Below are 21,079 nucleotides of genomic sequence, written 5' to 3' on the forward strand. Positions count from 1 at the left end.
GACCAAGTTGGGGTCATCATAGGTAAGCCCTAGTTTCTTGTTCTGTAAAATGGGGTAGGAGTGTTTTAGGGCTTTGGGTGCATGTGATTTATTGAGGGAGTGCCCTTAGGAAAAACCTGTACGGGGTAAGGGAAACAGGACAGGGAATAGGGAGGAGCCAAGGGGGAATGTGACCCCAGGTTAGGTCCAGCCTCAGCCTGATCCACTGGGGGCTGTGGGATCAACCACACTACAAAATTGTTCACAGTCCCAGATAAGATTGGGAGCCAGCCTTTTGCAGCCCCTTTCAGCACTGACTGTGGGATGCTCTTGGAGGGATGTAACCAACTAGTGAGGCTCCTGTCAACCTAGGGCAATTTTCCAGAGAAGGGGGGCAGCTTTGAGCTCTTGGCAGCCAACACACTGGTGGGTGGGCATGCTGGCCTGGTTATGGAGACCTGATTGGGGCCCCAACAGCACCTATTAAAATACCCATTGCCCAGGGCTTCTGTGAGTTCACAAAATAGGCAGTAAGAAATAGTAACTACTTCTTACATGCGTGAGAAGTGGCACTTAGGACTGCAAATGTGCATGCCCTGCCTACTGTAAATTCAACACTTTTGGGGACCAGGGCAGGGTGAGAATCAAAAGTCAATGCATTTAAGCAAGAGCAATTATCAAAAATACTTAATAGCCAGAAAGAAGCTGGCAGAGCAGCTGGGTCCTGGAGGCCCCCTTTAGTTCCTGGAAAGTTTGGGGTTCCTGAGGACAGTGGCTTGGGTAGGGTGGGGAACCCTTTAAGAAACTGGGACAGTGGCTACCAATCATCTGGTCTTACCAGCTTGGCACATTATTCTGCCTTCCTGCCATGCACCTGAATGATCTATATGCTTACCTACTAGAGACAGGGGAGCCTCCAGTCACCTGTCCCCACTCCACCCCCTGACATTTCTCTATCATGTGCTTCTAGGAAGTTGAGAATTGACCACTAAGCATCATCTGGCCCATTCAACCTAGGACTCTGCTTTTGATGGGGGCTTGCCAGAAACAGTGAGTTTCAAATGTTCTTGGGAAGTCCACATTTTCTCTAATAACCTATTGTATGTACATCATGGAGAGAAGAACCTATTGTATGTACATCGTGGAGGGAATTGACTTTGGAATCAGATAGACCTGGTTTTGAATCCTGCTCTGCCACTTCTTGGCTGTGTGCTCTTGGGTGAGTTGCCTTACCTCTCTGAGCCTCAGTTTCCCTCTCTGGAAAAAAAATTTTAAAGGGATAAATTAATGTGCCTGCTCAGAATGATGACTGGGAGGAATAAGGTTCATGATGTGATGTGCTTAGCACACAACAAGCCCTTGATAAATATTTGCTCTTTGCCCCTTTCCTCTTCTGGAACAATGTATTTTTGGTCCTGTCATCCCCGGAGTGGGGGGGGGGGGCAGCTTTCCTAGGTTCACCACCTGCGCTAGGGGGTCCTGCTCATCCTCTTGTTTATCCTAATGGAACTCTTTACCCTCTGGGAGGGGACCCTTGTCCTTTCAGTTTCTGGCCCCAGTTCCAGGAACTGCCCCACAAAGGCTCGGTTATTTTTTCTCAGCTATTTCTTACACCTCTCAGAAGACTCATCTCTTTTATGAGCACCCACATTGTCCCCTCCATCCGGCCTCCCTTTCCTTGGAAAGGCAGTTTTCCCTGAGGTAGAGCCTTTGCCAGTAAGCTGTGTCTGTTACTTGGAAATCCCAACGAGATGGGATGAAGACACACATAGAATCTTCCATCACAGATGACTTCAAAGGGGCTGATGGTCAGTGCCTACTTCCTCCCTTTATTAGAGGTGCTTCTGCAGGAGATGAGGCATTTACAGTTCATAAATATCAGGGACAGGCAGCACAATCCCAGCCTGATCTCAAGGTCCACGGTAGCTAACAAGTAAAGTGTGTCTCTTGATAAGAGTCTGGGAGTTCAGACCAAGTGAGGGAGATCCAAGTGTGCAGGGACCCTGCCCTGAGTTTCAGGACTGCTCCCTGCAGGGGGAGGGGATCGGGGCTTGAGTCCTGGCATGGCGACTTAACCAGCTCTGTGATCTAGAGCATTTTACCAAACCACTTTGTGCCTCAGTTGCCGCTCCTATAAAATGGATATGATGATAATCAGCATTTTTTCCTGATAGTGGGGGTTTTCCTCCTTGACACACAGGCATAATCACTTCTGGTAGAAGCACTTGCTTCTCCTGGAGAGTAGCCCCTGCACACCCAGGCCCTGTGTTTGGGAAAGGCTGGCCTTCAAACTGGGCATGTATTTCAGCCCTGGCCTACAAGCGTATTCCATCCTCAGGCCCTGCCTCATTGTGCAGAGATGGATGCTGGACCCCTGAAGGTTCAATGGACCTCGATTCCAGGACTTCTGTTGGAAGTGTTGAGAAACAGCTCTTCCCACAGGGGTTTCTGAGATGTCCAGAGAGGGTTTGCACTCTGGATGCTCGACCATTTTGCTTCCATGAAAGGAGCACTTGACTGAGAAAGGAGCCAACCCAAAGCCATGGGATAGAGTGGAAGGTGTCTGATAACATCCTCTGAACACCAGGACCCAGCTGGACCTGAACATCTCTTCAGGGTTTTTAATCACTGTTTTTTGCTAAAGCCAGTTTGCGTTGGGTTTTCTGTCCTTTGCAGCTGAAGAGTCCTTCAGTAGTGTCATATATACAACAATAATACATTCCTCTCGGGTTGTTTGAAGACAAACCACGAGAGGCTCTTAGCACAGTACGTGGCACACAGTAAGCACTCAAAAAATGCCCCTTTCTCCAGGGCCTGTTTTCTCATTTGTCAGACGGGTGCATTGAACTGTGTCCCAATGCTTCTTAGGAAATCTGAGCAGTCTGTTAAAGTAACAGGAGAGCACCGGGGTAGGAAGAACACTCCCCAGTTGTCCACATCCTATCCCTGGACCCTGTAAGTAAGTCACACTACATGGCAAAAGAACTTCAGCAGATGTGGTCGATTAAATTAAGGAGTTTTGAGACAAAGAGATTCTCCTAGAATATATAGATGGGTCCAACCTAACCATGAAAGTCCTTAAAAAACCTGAGAATCAGGTCAGAGATGCAATGTTGTTAGCTTTGAAGATGGAAAAAGGGGGCCTTAAACCAAGGAATGTGGCAGTTTCTAAAAAGCCGAAAAAGGTGAAAACATGGATTCTTTCTAGATCCTACACAAAGTAATGCAGCCCTGCTGACACTTTGACTTTAGCCCAGGGAGACTGGTGTCAAGACTCCTAAACTCCAGAACTGTAAGATAATCAATTTATGTTGTTTTTAGCCACTGAGTTTGTGAGAATTTAACAGCAGTGACAGAAATTCATATGAGCATTCACACATTTACTTATTCTTTTCATTCATTCATCGTTCAGCAACTATGTATCCGGCCCTATTAGTAAAACAGATTTCATTTCTGCTCATAATCTATGGGGGACACAGAAAATACTACTTAGTTTGAAAAGCTCTGTCATGGGAAAAATGAAAGCTCTACAATGGGGAATGTACATGTTGCTATGGGAACACGAAGGAGGCACCTAACACAGCTTGGGGGTGAGACTGATGGTGGCCAGAGAAGACTTCCTGTAGGAAGTGCCATCTTAGCAGAGACAGGAAGGATGAACAGAATTAACCAGAATATGAGCAGTCTTCTCTGGGGAGAGCTAAAAAGTGTATGGTGCTGTATTAGTCAGAGTTCTCCAGAGAAGCAGAAGCAACAGAACACGTACATATGTACATAGAGATTTATTTTAAAGAATTGGCTCATACAATTGTGGCGGTGTGGTAAATCCAAAATTTGCAGAGTAGGCCAGCAGGCTGGATACCCGGGGAAGAGTCGCAGTTTGAGTCCAAAGGCCTCCTGCTGGCAGAATTTCTTCTTGCTCAGGGAAGGTCAGTCTTTATGCTATTGAAGTCTTCAACTGATTAGATGAGGCCCATCCCCATTATGCAGGGCAATCTGCTTTACTCAAAGTCCACCCATTTAAATGTTGACCTCATCCAAAATACACCTTCACAGAAACATCCAGAACAATGTTTGACCAAATGTCTGGCCACTGTGGTCCAGCCAAGTTGACACATAACATTGGCCATTATAGGCGGGCACCAGTGTACTCCACAACATACAGACATATAAAAATCATATTATTTTGTCTTAGTCACTTAAGGATGTCCCTCTATCTATACTCACCAGATTGGCAAGCACTTCAGTCTCAGCTATGTTTTTGCAGGCTATCCCTTTTTAGGTTCAAAAAAGAACGAAGGATGAGGGCATTTTAAGACCACTGGGAAAGCAGGGATGGGGCCTGTTCCCTAGTCCACACGAGGGCTACTGTGGCCATTTCTCCCTCTGCTCCCCAAGGCAGCTGTTTGGCCTGCTTCTCTGCTCCATCAACCCCTACTGGCTCTGAAGTTCTCCTTCATCACCAGCCACATGCCTGGATGTGGAAACCCTCAGGAATTCACTCATGGTCTCAGGGCTATTTCACCAGGCTTTCTGCAACTGCATGGACACTATGTCTCTTCCCTCCTTGCAAAAACAACCACCCTGAGAACCCCTCCATTTCCTTCCCTGCCCCTTCCTCCCTAATGGGATCTCAGCCTGACCCCAGCCCCCCTCCATAGACTTATGAAGTCTAGCTGAAGTCTGGTGTAGGTGAGGGCCCTTCCAGAGGCCTGCCAAGTTCTGTCTGAGGCTCTGAAACACAAAAGCTCCTGGAAGTATCAGAATCCACACTGAGAATTATAAAGGGATTTGGGGGAGAGAGGAGGAACTGATAAAGGCTTGTAACTTTTCTGACTCATCGGCAGGAGTGAGAATTAGAAATAAATTCTTCAATGAGTGACTTTGCCACATACACATTTGACAGACAGACCTGCTGTGCAAAGGCCCTGGGGCAGGAGGGAAACCACACGGAGGCAGGGGTGGGCAGAGAAAACAAGGGGAGAACGGTGAGAGATGAGGTTGGGATGGTAGGCAGAGGCCAGACCACAGGGGGCCTTGTGCCAGGTGCGAAGTTTGAAAAGTATCCTGAGGATGGCAGGGAGACATGAAGTACTTTGAGTGGGAAGCAACACTATCACATTTGTGTTTTAGAAGACTCCCTTGGGCAAGTGGGCAGAAAGTGTCCTTGACGGGTATTATGGGCTGAATCATGCCCTACTCCCAAATTCATATGCTGAAGTTGGAACCCCTAGAAACTCAGAATGTGAGTGCTTTGGGAGATAGGGCCTTTCAAGAGGTAATTAAAATAAATAAAGAGGTCATTAAGGTAAAGTAAGGTCATATGGATGGGCCCTAACAGAAGATGTCTGGTGTCCTTATAAAAAGATGAAACTGGGACACACAGACACAGACAGAGGGAGACCATGTGAAGAGACACAGCAGGAAGATGGCCATCTGCAAACCAAGGAGATAAGCCTCAAAAGAAATCCAGCCTGCTGACACCGTGATCTCGGACGTCCGGCCCCCAGAACCATGCGGAGACACATTTCTGTGGTTTAAGCTGGCCAGTCTACGGTGCTGTCGCAGGCAGCAGCCTGAGCAGACGTGTACGACAGGGCAAGAGTGGCCCCAGGATGCAGCCAGGGGAGCTGCTGTGACTCTTCGGATGGAAACTCAGCCTGGGGGTGATAGGCAGACAGCCGCCAGAGGGGCTCAAAGGCCTGCAGCTGGGCGAGGCCTGAGACCAGACTCGTTGACGTCCCAAACACTTCTAGCTGTGTCAACAAGGGCAGGGCCGGGTGGTGATTACATCCGGAAAACTGTTCTCCGGCTATATTCCCATATGCTTCTGCACCACGTGGCACGGATTTGGCCGCCCTGGGCCTTAAACAGACTTCCTCAAACCCGAAACTTTTTAACTTTTTTCCTCTTACCTCTTGGACACAGTGGCATTTTCCAAAGCTTGGTCACACCAAGAAATTTTTATCAAGAAGGATCAGATCATTTTTCTTCCTTTGAGGGCATGATCACACCCATGGGTATACTTCGTCAACTGTTTTGTGAAAACTTGGCATTTGGACACTTCTAGTGGTTTTAATTATGTATAGTTCTAGAAGCAAAACTCAGACTTTTATATTTTTATATGTAAATGTTTATATATTGTGGTTTATGTAATTATATATATTAAGTTATTATTAGAGTACAGGAAAATGCATACATTTTACGTATACAGCTTGATAAAATTTTACCTGTTTAAATTGATGTAACCCCCCCCCATCCAGATCAAGGTGTAGAACAAGTCATCTCCCCTGTGCTCCTTTGTATTCAATAACCACCCTCCTCACCCCCAAAGTAACCACTATTCCCCAAGTTTTTGAACTTTATATAATAAGCTCATGTAATCCATAGTCCTTTGTGTGCAGTTTTTCACTGATATGATAGCTCAATACCATATCTTTCTGAGCTTCATCCATGTTGTTGCATTTATTTGTAGCCATTTTTTAAATTATTGCTGAATAGTATTCCATTGTATCACTGTACCTCTCTGTATCCAGTCTCCAGCGGACGGACAAAGGCCAACTTATTTTAAGCAAAACAAATATAAGTCATGTTAAATTTCAATGAACAGAATGTCAGGGCTGAATGGAGGAAAGCTTGAGATCATCTTTTCAACTTACTTATTTGTTACATGAGGCCCAGAGAAGGAAAGTGAGTAGCTCAAGGTCCCACAGCTTTGTCCGACCAGAACAAAGATCCAAACCAAATCTACTTCTCTGGCCAAATTCCTCTCCATATCTCATCGTACCTTTTAAGCAAATATGGGAAAATTAATCCTTTATTTCCTAAAAGGACATATCCTTTTAGGCATGTAAGTGGCAAGGAGGTGGGAATTCAGTCTGGAGTGTGTGGGAGACCATTTTCTCCTTAAAAAGTTTGACATTTTCCTTGGCAAGAGCTCAAAGATTTTCAAGCCTCTGGTGCCTGACCTTGCCTATCTGCTTTGCTCTCCCCAGGGTCGCATCTTAGAAAAGGAGGCCAGGAAAAGGGCAAGGCTTGTGTGATCTGGAGGGCACAGAACTGGGCAAAGACAGCCGTGGTGTGGAGCCCCAGCCTGGCACTGAGCCTGGGGAGGACAGAGCAGCAAGAAAAGAGAAAGAGAAGGCCCCAAGGAGGTAACTCTGATTTTTTTTTTTTAATTTTTCAGGGCCTTAGGAGACCCCCATGAATAGGGTTAACCTCAAGAACTGGGGTATCTGGAGCAGAGCAGGGAGGCCAACTTGCTGGACAGTGGCTGTGTTGGGATCCCTGCTCAATAAGCCATGTGGCTTTGGGTGAGTCCTTTTCTCTCTGTGGGCCTCAGTTTATTCATGTGCGAGATGGGAAGTTTAGGAGGATCCAATGACCTGACAATGGGAGAAAGAAAGGTGGTGGGTTAGGTTGAGTTCCTTTGTCTTCCCCTATGTGATGGTGGATAAGTCTCCAGGCCACACCAGCTAGCTGAGCTGTGAAGTTACTGATACGCCCCCATCCCAGATCCAGGGTCAGTCAGGCAGCTTCCGCAGGCACCTCCACAGCTCACATCTGTGCAGCTCTGGGCCGAGGAGACAAGCCCAGCGCCCACACTAGAAGGGCATGGCTATCATTCCTCATGGGAAGCAAAGTGGATGTCTTGGGGTTTTCTTGATGGACAGATGCTGCTTGCCATGGGACACGGGCAAGTGTCTTCCTCGCTCTGTTTCTGTTGCTTTCACTGTAAAATGGGATTAAATAATGCCCCCTCTACTGCAAGATCATCATGAGGATTAAGTGAAGCAATGACTGCCAAAGCACTTAACACAGAGCCAAGTTACGTGCAGTAGAGAAAAGAATGAGTGTGGGATTCAGGCTGGGTTTGAACCCTGTCCCCACCGCTTCCTACCTGTGTATCTTTGGAAAACCTGCTTAAGCCCTTTGGGACTCAATTTCTTCATCTGTAAATTGGGGGGAATCACTGGAACCCACTTCACACAGTGGTTGAGCACACCAACAGGTCACAGATGTGAAAAAATAAAACAGTTTGAAGCTGACTAAAGTCACCATCTTGGTGGGGAAATAATGGCTAAAGATTCTTTATTCCTTAATCTCCCTGTCTACCAATCATAGCAATATAACTGAGCTGTAATCAGAGCAACATAATTGAACTCTATAGTATTATGGCAGGATTTTTTTATTTTTAAAATTATTCTCTTTTCTAGAAGGGGATGTTAAAAAGGAGACAAATAGGCTCAAAAGGGAGTCACTTGTGCTTAACCCCACATCAGCAAACCAAGACTTAATACCTAATCTAACTGCAGTTTCCACAACCACTCCCGCCCCCAAATGTAACCTTTAACCAGTCAACATGGAATTACCTGGTCAGCACTAGTGAGAAAAATCCATCTGATAGACCCCTTCCATTCTCCTCAGGAGGGTGAACTTGCCTGAAACAATGCATTCTTTGGTAATAATTTCCTCCATTCTCTCCCCTTCTGTCATTAAAAACTCCTTTTTTACAGCTTTGCTGGAGCTTCTTTCTACTGATATAAGGGATGCAATCTAATTCACAAAACACTGAATAAAGCCAATTTAATCTTCAAATTTATTCAGTTGAATTTGTTTTTTAACAGATTTGGTTGGTAGCTATGGGATCCAAAGTGACCTGCTGATGGCATTTGGGGACAGTGAGAAATACAGGCATGGTACTCTGTAAACCCTTTTGAGATCACTGCCTTTCTTGCCATTTCTGAAGGCCATGAGTAAATCCCTCTTGGTTTTGAGCTCTGCTCTCTTTGCATTAAACTCCCAATCTAATTGACTTTCCAGTCCAGAGTTTAATGGGTCAACTCGTTAGCAGACAGTTCCATCCGGAACCCAAATCCCTGGCCTTTGGGTCAGTCCACAATTCCTCAGTTCCAGTCCGCAGTCCCCATTTTAAGATTGACTTTATGGAGCCAATAAAATCTTTTGGAATAATCAACCTGGTACCTTGCTCACAAGGTTCTAGCAAAAGGGTCTTAAAAAGAACTTTTTTGGGGACGCCTGGGTGGCTCAGTCAGTTAAGCGTCTGCCTTCAGCTCAGGTTGTGATCTCAGGGTCCTGGGATCAAGCCCTGCATCGGGCTCCCTGCTCAGCGGGGAGTCTGCTCCTCCCTCTCCCTGTGACCCTCCTCCCCACTTGTGCTCTCTCTGTCTCAAAAAAAAAAAAAAAAAAAAAGAGCTTTTATGATCAATTACTATTCTCATTGCACTTATGATTAGGCCAAGTTTAACACAAATGAATGTTTTACTGTGATTATCTTTTTAAAAAAATCAGGGATAATTATAGGAAGAAAAATTATGTTTATACCTTTATAGCTATTAGATTCTAATACTGTTAATTGTCCTGAGTATCTTTCAACTGGACTGGACTCTGAATTCTTCTAGTTTCTTAAAATATCTGGCTGTGATACATCAAACTATCATTTCTAACTCTCTCCCACCCTTCTGATTTGAAGTCACTTAAGAACAAAGACAGCCCTTGAATCTCCTTGGTAAAGACTTTTCCAGGTCCTGCTCACTACCCAGACGACAGCCAAACTTCAGGGGCTTGAACCTTGAGTCCGCATCTCATAGCTGAAGGCTCTGTCCTGTGCAAACACTGGAAACCTCCAAATCCAGCTGACCAGGAGAAGGAGGTGACAGAGGTAGACTGCCTCCTCCCAAGATGCCAGATAAAGACTTCATACTTTAACTAAACATGAAACCCTCTGTTCCTCCCTTTCTTTCCTTTACTTTGGCACTGGCCTGGAAAGGTAACACCCTCATGAAACTCTCCCAGGTCACTGCTGAGAGGGGTAGCCTTTACCTCTCAGACTGCTGGATTTGTCATCAAAAACTTGTCTGTCCATTAACAATGTCACTTTAGCAGGAAGCGGTTTGTGCCCCAACAGGGATTGCCTTTGTATGCAGTAGTTATCATTCTCCGGGGACCTATGAATGCCTACATGGCTGATATATAACTGGACAATGCCTCCTAGGTTATTTATCTGTGTCCCTAACTGCCCACAAACAAACAGAGACACCTGATTGGTCAACTCTCCTGGATTTACACCAAGGAGTTAGGAATTGCCAGGAGGCATTCATAATTCAGGATTCACTTGCTTTGACAGGGCAATACTTGCCTGATTAGAAGTAAATGTAAATGAGGCTATGATCAGGAATCTCTCCTTAACTCTTGGAAGTATTACAGAATCCACTGTGAAAACAGTAGCTGCCCAACAAAAATCCTGACTCTCATCAGAGCTGTCTTGATAACCGGACAACCTGATTACCATTTAGCTGAGCAAGGAGGTATCTGTGCCTTGGGCAACACTACCTGCTATACCTGGGTTAACACTTCTGGGGAAGTTGAAACTCAGTCACATAATACCACTGAGCAAACCGCTTGGCTTAAAATGGTGACCCCCTTCAAGGAGTCTTTCTTTGACTTACTCGATTTTGATTGGTTTGGGCCTTGGGGACCATGGTTCTGAAGTACAGTCCAAACATTGGGAATTATCCTGCTTATAATAATCCTAATAATCTCCCTGGTGCATTGTATCCTCCCAACGATTTAAATGCCTACTTGCAGCCACTAACCACCAGGCAAACAATGTCCTGAAGACTGGAATGTCAAGAAAGGAACGAAGAGAACAACTTAAGAATTGTGAACCTAAGGTCTTGGCCTGTGACTATTACAAAGATTAATCCAAAAACATCACAACCTGTGACTACCACAAAAAAGGATTAACAGAAGCTTCAGGAACTGCAGAGCAGTAGCTGGGAGTGGAGCTAATGCCCTAAGTTTTGATGACATCTCTCAGTTAAGCTGATAGTCGGATCAAAAGGGGAAAATTGTTTAAAATACAGCAAGTCCCAAAATGGAGTCATGTGTGCTAAACCCTAAGTCAGCAAACCAAGACTTAATACCTAACCTAACCAGTTTTAAGCCCCCAGAAATGTAAACTTTAACCAATCATCATAGAATTACTTGGTCAGCACTGGTGAGATAATCTGCCAAACAGACCCCTCTTGCTCCCCTTAGGAGGGTGACCTTGCCTGAAACAATGTATTTTTTGCTAGTAATTTCTTCTTTCTTCCCCCTTTTCACCTTTAAAGACCTTGCCTTTTCTACTGCTTTAGTGGAACTCCTTTCTACTGCTAGATGCGATGCTGTCGGGTTCATGAACCATTGAATAAAGCCAATTTGTTCTTCAAATTTACACAGCTGAATTTTTGTTTTTTAACAGGGGCAACGTGGTAATTGGGAAGAATGGGGATGTTGGGTTCAGACCGAGTGTTGAATCCTGACTCAGTACCCTAGCAGCTGTGGGAAACTGGGCACGCACTTCCCCTCTCTGAACATTACTTTTTCTTCCTCTGGAAAATGGGGGTGAGTGTGCCTACCTCAATGGTTCCCCCGAGGCTGAGATGACACAGATGGGGCCTACCCCCAGCCCACCCTCTGGCCCAGGATCAGCCTCCCAGAGTAGGGTTTCCTGGCTTGCCTTTGTGCTGTAGTAGTCATGGTAGTAAAAGTTTAGCCCCAGGGCATCAAGATGACTCCCTGCCTTTCCTGGAACGTTGGTATTTGTTTACTGTTCTTCAGGCTCAGCCTGTACCCTCCACACCTACATTCTGCACGTGGACAAGAAGGCAAAGAAAGGCACAGCCCCAAGTTCCAGGAAACAGTCAGGATCCCTGGCTCCTATGCCTTCCTCTGGCCATCTGGAAACATGGTTAATGAGGCCTTCTCCAGGGAAAGGTGAGGGATCTAGGCTCTGATGTCAGACAGACATGGGCTTGAATCTGTCTTGTTCATTTTAAACCGCACGCCCTTATGAAAGTGACTTCATTGCTCAGATCCTGTGAAATGGAGAAGGATGGTCCTTCCCTGGAAGGGTTACTGAGGCACCCTGCTTGTGGGTAGTGAGTGGTATCTTCTATTGTTGTTGAGAGAAATAAGGGCCTGTTGCATGGTTTGCTGACCAAATAGTAAATTCTCCAGTGCGAGCAGAGGCAGGCCTTCTCCTTCGCAGCTCTTCATGGGCCCTGGGGAGTGTGGTAGGAACCAGGGTAGCACGTGTCCATTTGACAATGTCAACCGAGTGCTTGGCACATAGTAGATGCTCTATAAATGTTCCCCCAAACTCTCACAGGTAGCCTGAAGAAGGGCCCAGCACTTCTTTGGGTACCATGGTCCTCACTTCCTTCTGCTCAGCCCTTTACAATGTCAAAGCGCTGGGAGTCTCCTTCAGCCCCCAGGACAGCCCCGTGTGGCCTTGTTCCCATACAGGGGAGGACACTCAGCAGGGAGGCTCTTGGTAGCTCCATCACCATGACAGCTGGTGTGTGATAGCAATTATATCCATCCACCTGCTGCCCATCCATCATTCACTCAACAAATACTGAACACCCACTATGTGCTCTGGGCATAAAGCAGTTAAGAGGACAGACTCTTCTTGGCCTGTAGAGTTGATAGTCTAACTAGGAGGGAGACATGAATAGATAACTACATAAAAGTTTCTTAATGGCAAGGGTGATAAAAGCTATGAATGGGAAATGCAGGGAGTTGCCAGAGTGTATAGGAATGACCCAGCCTCCTCTGAGGGGTCAGGGAAGGCCTCCATGAGGAGGGTCTCAGCCTGAGTCCCCCAAGAGCAGTTTGAGGCAGGGGCTTCATTTTGAGGGGTTTATTTGGACAGAGGGAGTGTCCTGGGGAACAGCAAGGAGGGAGAAGGGTAGTGGGACAGGACAGGAGAAAAGCCAATATACAAAATTGTGTTATTGAGGCTATTACTGTGGGCAACTGTGCCAGCTCCCAGGACCACTTGAAGAGGAGGCATAGCACTTCCTGGCAGTGTCCCCACAAAGGGAGGAGGGAGATCATCCCTGCAGAAGGCCTACCCAGCTTCCCCAGTGTCCTGTCCATGGAAGGAGCCCAAGGGCAGCTGTCCAGCCCAGCCCAGGCTGAATGAGAGTCTGGACCCAGATGAGTCAGGCCCAGGAGGTGACATTTTCCATGCAGTTTGGGAGGGCCTGGGAGAGGATGCCAGGTAGAAGGACAGCTCCAAATTCACCAGCCTGTCAGAGGGGTGGCTCATCTGCCATAGCCCAGGCCCTCAGCGCTTCTGCTGGTCTGAGTCCCAGAGAAGTATTTCCTGGAGCAGTACATCTTCCCAAAACCCCAGGCTCCTTCCCGACACCCACCCAAAGCTGCATTTCTCACTGTCCAGCAGATTTCTCCACCCAGGGCCTCTGCTACTGATCCAGGTGGGCGTGGGGTACACTGGTGAGAAGTAGATTTGTTTCCTTCTCCTCCTTCCTGGACTTCTTGCCTCCTAGACTCTCAAAGGCTTCAGAAAGGAATGGTGAGAAAAAGGTATCCTGGCTTGCTCCGAACGTCTTGGGAAAGCCGTGCTGTTGGCTGTCATCCACTTCAATTCCAGGAAATCTTTACTTTTGGGCCACCAGATGGTATGCAGCTCCAGTCAGGGTTTAGTGATTTTTTTTATAGGTGATTCACACGAATCCAACAGTCTATTCCCTGGAGTTCAGCAGCATGGGTTAGCAGTTCCCGATAAGGGCCTTTCCAGAGAGGTTGAAGGGTCTTTCTGGGGCTGTATTTTTTAACAGATGAAATCTCTAGGTTACAAGGTATGATGCTTAAGGTCAACTCCCAGGAGTGCACTGTAAAGACTGCTCTACCAAAGCATGGTTATTTTTAATAGAAGCAATTAGGCCTTTACATTATTGAAATAGATTTCCTTTTATCAACTCTGGGTCAAAAGTGGACTGTGACTATCTCAAAGAGCGAGAGTCTATGAATTCCTGAGGGAGTGGATCGGAGATTCAGAAGGACTGATGGCAATGCTTTAGGCCAAGGTATTTGGAGGATCTCTACAATTTTGCCAGTTGAGTCTTAATAATGCCATGAGTGCATGCAACTAAGCTTGAGACTGAGGGTGGTGTGCACGATAGAAGTGCGGTAGAACTGGCCAAACAGCAAAGACTTGTCAAAACAAGTTCGAGAGGGCTTCTCCAGGTAGGTATCCTCTTTTCTGTCAGAAGCAGCACTGGACAGTCTACAAGAGAATGTTCTGGTCCAGTGAGAAAACATACAGACTATGATTAAAACATATTTACTTGTGAGAGGAGGAAGTTATATGAAACGCGTTTGTGCCAACAGGTTTTCCTGGAATGTACTTTGGACAGGTGGGACAGGTGAGGTAGTCACCTTTTTATGGCCTTATTAACTTTTCCCACCAGTGCTGGCCCATGAATGCTATCATCTTGTCATCAGACCAGTGGTTTGATGCACGTACAGTGGTAAGGGGTGGGAATTTTAAAATTTTCTGGTAGGGCTATTGTGATTTGGTCCAAACCAGAGTTCTCTTTTTATTAGGCTAATAATTATTAGATTTCCAATATTCTTTTTTCCTCTCTGGGGCCAATTGTTGGATATCCCTTGTCAATTTTTCCAAAATTATCATCTGTGATAATGTTCCTTTGGACCATGACAGAGGTTTAGCTACTGATTTCCCTGAGAGTGGCAGTTTTTGGTGGAAATATCAGCAAGGTGGAGTCAAGTCTAGAATGCCCAGGAACCGTAATAGCCAGAGCAGCTGACAAAAGTACAGCATTTAATAAATTTTGGACATAGACATTTTTAATTTATTCCCATAGGAGGTAAGGGCAATTTGTTTCCATAATATTCTAAAGTCACGAGCTACCCCAAAGGCATACCAACTATCAGCATAAATGCTGGTCATTTTACCCTTGGCTAAGGTCCAAGCTCGAGTAAGGGCATATAATTCTGCCTGTTGGGCTGAAGTAGCCAAAATGTAAAAGTGCTGTCTCGATGACTTCAAAAGGAGCTTCAGTAGTAAACCAGCACAGTATTTATCCTTTTCATCCTTTTTATAAGAACCATCAGTAAACCATGAAAATCTGCATTGGTTAGAGGAGTTTGCTGTGAATTGTCACAGGGATTCCAAAGGTAACCTGTCAGCATTAAGCAGTCATGAGGGCTTTCATCTGGATCCAAAAGTAGTCCTTGTTTTGAGACCAGATGCCCTTAGTACAGAAATTAAGTTTGAGCAAACTGCAATTTTTCTTTGGAAACTTTATGTCCCTTTAAAGCCAAGAGTTTTAACAGGTGGGTGCGGTCTTCTTGTGAATACCTTTAGCAAGGGGAGCAGAGAAGCAAATCATCTACATATTGTAACAAAGTGGAGCCTGCAGAAAACCTCAGACCATCCAAATTAGTCTATAAGGTTTGTGAAAAGTAAAGACTCTCTGTGAAACCCTGGTATTACTGTCCAGGTGTATTTCTGTTCTTCCCAAGTGAAAGCAAAAAGATTTTGGCTACCCTTTTCAACCGGAATACTAAAATTGCACTGCATAGATCAATTACAGTGAAAAATTTGCTTTCAGTGGGAATGGATGTTAATAACACATGGGGGCTAGGAACGACACAGTGCCAAGGGATAACAATGGTATTTATTGTTCAGAGCCACTGGGTTTTCTCCCAGGTAAAATACGGGTATTACAGGGACTAGTGGAGGAGAGAATGAGGCCCTGAGCCTTGTAATCTATTGTGGGCTTGAGGCCTTAGAGGGCTTCTTTATTTGTAGGGTACTGATTAATTCTGAGAAGAAACTTTTGAGGGATTTATTTGAATCTCGATGGGGGGCACACTGTGGATTCTGCCAACATCAGTTGAGGATCTTGCCCATAAAGAGAATGGTATAGCTGATCCAATAGGAACAAATAAAAGATGTCAAAGGGTCATTTAATTCTCATTAGCTATTTTGATTACCACCAACAAATTCGAGAATTGTTTTCTCCTTTTGGAAGAAAGAAATTCTGGCAGACTCCTTTTCTAAGAAATCTCAGTCCAGTAAATGACTAGAGGTAGAGACACTGAGGAGAAAAAGATGTGTGTCTCTCAAAGGGCGTAGGGAATAATAGGTTCAGAGACAGGAACCTGTTTACATCTATTTGAGCCACTATTTGAGCTGTTCTAGCACTCTGAGGTAGGGGCTGCTTTACAGCAGTGGGGCTGAGTTGAGCACTAAGAGTGTAGCTCTGGTGTCAATAGGGACAGAGAGCCATTCCCAATCCGGAGAGTGGTTTCTCCATTGGGAAGAGCCCTTGTAGTTTCTCAGATCCTCCCGAATGGGAATTAGGAGGGCACTGGAAATACCGACTAGAAGGCTCAAAGTACCTAGAACACATACATTTCTAACAATCCTTTTTCTAGTGCCCTGACCCTTTGCAAAAACAGAAACTAGGGGTTTTTTAGGGTTTGTTTGGGGGGTCTTCTTTGTTGGAATTGAGAATTTAGTGGTTTTTCTTTTAGGTGACTCATCTAGGATGTGAGCGAGCTGGTTCGCCACATTACCTAAATCTGGAGGGGGCAGTTTCCCATTCCATCCTGGCCCTTTGAACTAACGGAGAAAGATCCCAGTTCAGCCAGTTAATAAGCATAGTGTCAAATGCCACCTGGGTGGATTCAACATCTAAAGGAAGACCAGAATTTTCTTAAAAGACAGTTTGGAATTGATTGTATAGTTATGAACAGGTTCATCAGGCTTTTGTGTGCAAGCTGGAATTTTGTTCCAATCAGCAGGCTTGGGAAAAACTACTGCAATTTTGCAGTGGAGATTTCTAGAGTGTTCTAGCATCCTGCCAAAAGTTAGTGGTTTCTCTCAATTCACTTCAGGATGTTCCCTTCCAGCTAGTTTCATCCAATGTTTGGCCTCACCCACAAGCATGTGAACTAACTGATAAAATCTGAGAAACCAGGCTGGTAAGCTGGAATAACTACACTAAATTTTCTGGCAAACCTAAGGGGGTCCTCAGTCACTTTAGGAAACTCCTTAACTATGGCTTGCAATTTGGCTTTAGTCCAGGGAAGATAAGAAATTTGGGTTTTACTTAGATCCTCAGAAGACTTAACTTTAAAAAGGTAGGTTTTAATCGGTTCAGGAGAGAAGGGAGCAGGAAGAGAGTTGGAGGAAAATGGAATTTTGGCAGAGAGGACAGAGGAAAATGGTGCCAGAGGTGGGACCTGAGCACGAGGTGAGTGCAAAGAAGACAGGGGAGGGGAAGAAAAAGGAGCCTAAGAAGCTGTTTTGTTTCCCTCTCAATTTTTTTGTTTACCGCAGTTAATTTAGAAACAGTATTTTGCAAAGAGGCAAATTTAGAATCCTGAAAACATCTGGAAGCCTCGAGGTGCCATTTAAAATAGGCATCCCATTCGGTTTCTTGTTGGTTGGTTTTGGAGCGGTGGCTAACTTAATTTTGAGTAAAACGAGTTTGGAGAGATCTCGATTCCCCATAATAGCCACTGGTCTTCGAAATTACTTTGTTAAGTCAGTCCATTTAGTTATATACATGAGCATGTGGAAGGACATAGTTTTTAAATGTAAAACCGGCCAGGGTCCCAGAAAGGGGGCGGAGGCACCACCCTCAACGCCTTTCGACGCCTGGGATCCCATTTCTTAAGAGGTTTTTCTCTACAGGGAAGAGAAGGAATTCCTTATAAGTACCGCGCGCTAACCGATTGCGCCACTGGAGCCGTAAGAGAAGAAATTCCTAAACAGCGTAGTTTCAACAGGAACAGCCTGGTTCAGAAACGGCGTCAGACGGAAGGGCAAAGAGAGTACGCTCAGAGAAAAAAAAAAAAAAAACAACAACCCAAGACCTTAAAACCGATCCTTAATAAAGCCCAGAGAGCTCAAACACGAAAGAGAGGCTTGAGATCCAGGAGAAAACTTACCCTCAGACTCCAGGGTGGGCAAGAAAGCAGGGAGCTCAACTGGCTCTGTGGGTACCGATACGGGTTTGCTCACCAGCCGCGGAGCTGCTGGGGGTCTTCGCTGGATCCCACTTCTGGTCACCAAGTAATGTTAATCTTAAAAATAAAACTGCCAGTTATTTTACCAGCAAAAATGGGTTTATTCAGGAACAGCAGAGAGCTGTGACCCGAGACAAGCAAGCCCCACCAAAACCACAGGCAGGTCCACAGAACAACGGGGAGTGAGACTCTTTTATAGAGGAAAGCGGGAAGCTGGGAGCGCTGTTATAAACAAAGCATCCATTGGAGTAAACTGGGCCCTGGAAGTATAGTGGCTTTTCATTGGCTGAGTCGTGACTGCCTCTCATTGGCTGGGCTGTTGCCAGGGCAGGAGAAAAGCCTTACTTCCTCCTGCTGGGATGTTAGAGTAGCGTCCACCTGAACGAGGTTCCTCTCTTCTGGTTGGGTCTGCAATAGACAAGGAGAGGTAGGGCGTGAGAGCGCCCCCTGCTGGCCGCCCCACTCCACTCTAAATGAGATTTCCTTTCATTAATTCCTATAGGGTCACGGAGGGGTAGCTCTGGAAAGCCCTTTGGTGACCAAAGAAGAATGGATCTCAAGCACAGTTATCTCTAATGGAATTCAGGAAGTCTGAGATATTTTCCACCCTTGACCTATGCTCCCCCAGCCATCCCATTCGCTAGGCAAATGGCTTCTGGCCAGGAGCTGGAGGGAAGATGCCTTCAAGTAGGTGCCAGAGCTACACCTAGTCCCCTCCCAACTGACAGTAGCAGAGCAATGGTCTGGGAGCTAGGCCTAGTTTCCAGGGCCGCCGACTCTTTGGGCCATTATTGCAAAAAAGACCTAATCTGATATGAAATGCACAATCGACGTTCTTTTTGGTGGATGACAGCAATAGCCAACAATTAGGCCCGAGGGAGGATTTGCTGCTTCCCCACAGTCTTGCTACCAGGCTATAATGAAAGAAAATGGTGGACAGAATTCTACCCCCACGATGACATTTATTAAGCAACTATTATGAGCAAATAAGCCCCAAACAGTGCATGCGATGTGTTAAGTTCAATAAATCTGAGGCAGACATAAAAATATTCCAGAGTCACATTTTGTGACTGTTAGAATCCATGTCAGACAACCAGAATCACCCTACACCAATGGCTGGATGCGAATCCACAGGGACCAGCCTGGAGTGCCCTCCTAAGTGTTTGTGGGACTCTTGTTCATGCCAGGGAGGGAGCATTTCTAAAATGTTTTAGCCAGGCTGTATCTTCCAAATCTCATCAGTTTCATCAACAAGGGCCTGTTTCTAGCATCCATTAAGCTGGCTAACAAGCCACTGATTTCATCTCTGAAAATCTATTTATGTTTAACAGTCATTATGCTAATCAGCAAAACCTCTAGTGTTGATCAACATCAAGGATAAACGAAGCTCTTGTCCTAGTGCCTTCTGGAGCCAGTGAGGCCTTCCTGAAGAGGATGCCAGCTGGCCACCTCTGGACTGTGAATTCCAGAATAAGCAACTGATAACTCCCGTGGAATTGTAGCTTGAACAGGAACACAGGTTTATATCACATTATGCTCCTTAACTTCCAACACGGGGGTAGTAACCTTCCCACAGTCAACTCCCCCACTGGGTCTCAGGGTCCCCATCTCTAGAGTGACTGATGCCCCATGCCTTTGGCACAGGATCCTCTATAAAGCTGGAGTCTTGACAAAGCTGTTCCAAGCTCCCTGTGGACAAGGCTGATCATTTTCCAATGCCTTTCTTTCTTTTTTTTTTTAGAGATATAATTGGCATAAAACATATCAGTTCTAAGTATACAACATAATGATTCGATATTTGTATATATATGTGAAATGATCACCACAATAAATCTAGTTAACATCCATCACCATACATGGTTACAAATTTTTTTTCTTGTGATGAGAACTTTTAAAATTTACTCTCTTAGCAACTTCCAAATATATAATAAAGTATTATTAACTATAGTCACCATGCTATGCTTTCACATCCCTGAGATGTACTTATCCTATAATTGGAAGTGTGTACCTTTTGACCCCCTTCATCTATTTCCCCCATGCTCCATCCCCTATCTCTGGCAACCATCAATCTGTTCTCTTTACCTATGACTTTGTTTTGTTTTTGTTTTGGATTCCACATATAGGGGCGCCTGGGTGGCTCAGTCAGTTTAAGCATCTGCCTTTGGCTCAGGTTGGGATCCTGGGGTCTTGGGACTGAGCCCTGCATTGGGCCCCCTGCTCAGCGTGAAGCCTGCTTCTCCCTCTCCCTCTGCTTGCAACTCCCCCTGCTTGTGCGCGCTCTCTCTCTCTGTCAAATAAGTAAATAAAATCTTAAAAACAAACATTTCACATATAAGTGAGATCATATAGTAGTTATCTTTCTCTGTCTGATTTAGTTCATGTAGCATGATGCCCTCAAGATCCATCCATGTTGTCACAAATGGCAAGATTTCCCTCTTTTTCATGGCTGAATAGTACTCCATTATACATATGCACCACATTTTGTTTATCATTCATCCATCAACAGACACTGGGTTGTTTCCATATCTTGGCTATCGTAAATAATTCCACCGTGAATATGGGGGTGCAGATATCTTTTTGAATTCATGTTTTCATTTTCTTCCGATAAATACCCAGAAGTGGAATTGCAGGATCCTATGGTAATTCTATTTTTAATTTTTTGCGAAACCTCCATACTGTCTTCCACAGTGGCTGCACCAGTTTGCATTCCCACCAACGGTGCATGAGGGTTCTCTTTTCTCCACATCCTCGCCAATACTTGTTATATTTTGTCTTTTGAAAATAGCCATGCTAACACGTGTGAGGTGACATCTCATCGTAGTTTTGATTTGTATTTCCCTGATGATGACCGACATTGAGCACCTTTTCATGCACCTGTTGGCCATCTGTATGTCTTCTTTGGAAAAATGTCTGTTCAGATCCCCTGCCTATTTTTCTAATCAAATTTTTTGTTAACACCTTTTGTTTTGGCAAATCAGTCCTGCCTCCTAGTTGGGCCTCCCTTTGTCGAGAGGTCGTAGTTGCTCATCCCAAGGCCCCAGTCCTACTGTGCTTATCCCTAGGAAAACATGTCTGTTTTTCACTGGTGGAACGAATCCTTATTTCCATTCTTTTGTTCATTAACAACTTTTGGGCTATTTCCCATGCGTCAGTGACTGCGTTAGTGTTAATTTTCGGTCTCCCCTGCTAGACCACAAGCTGAGCCTCCTGTACCTAGCAC

This window comes from Mirounga leonina, unplaced genomic scaffold (genome assembly GCF_011800145.1).
Source record: "Mirounga leonina isolate KUSES-001 unplaced genomic scaffold, KU_Mleo_1.0 Mir_94, whole genome shotgun sequence".
Classification (NCBI taxonomy): domain Eukaryota; kingdom Metazoa; phylum Chordata; class Mammalia; order Carnivora; family Phocidae; genus Mirounga; species Mirounga leonina.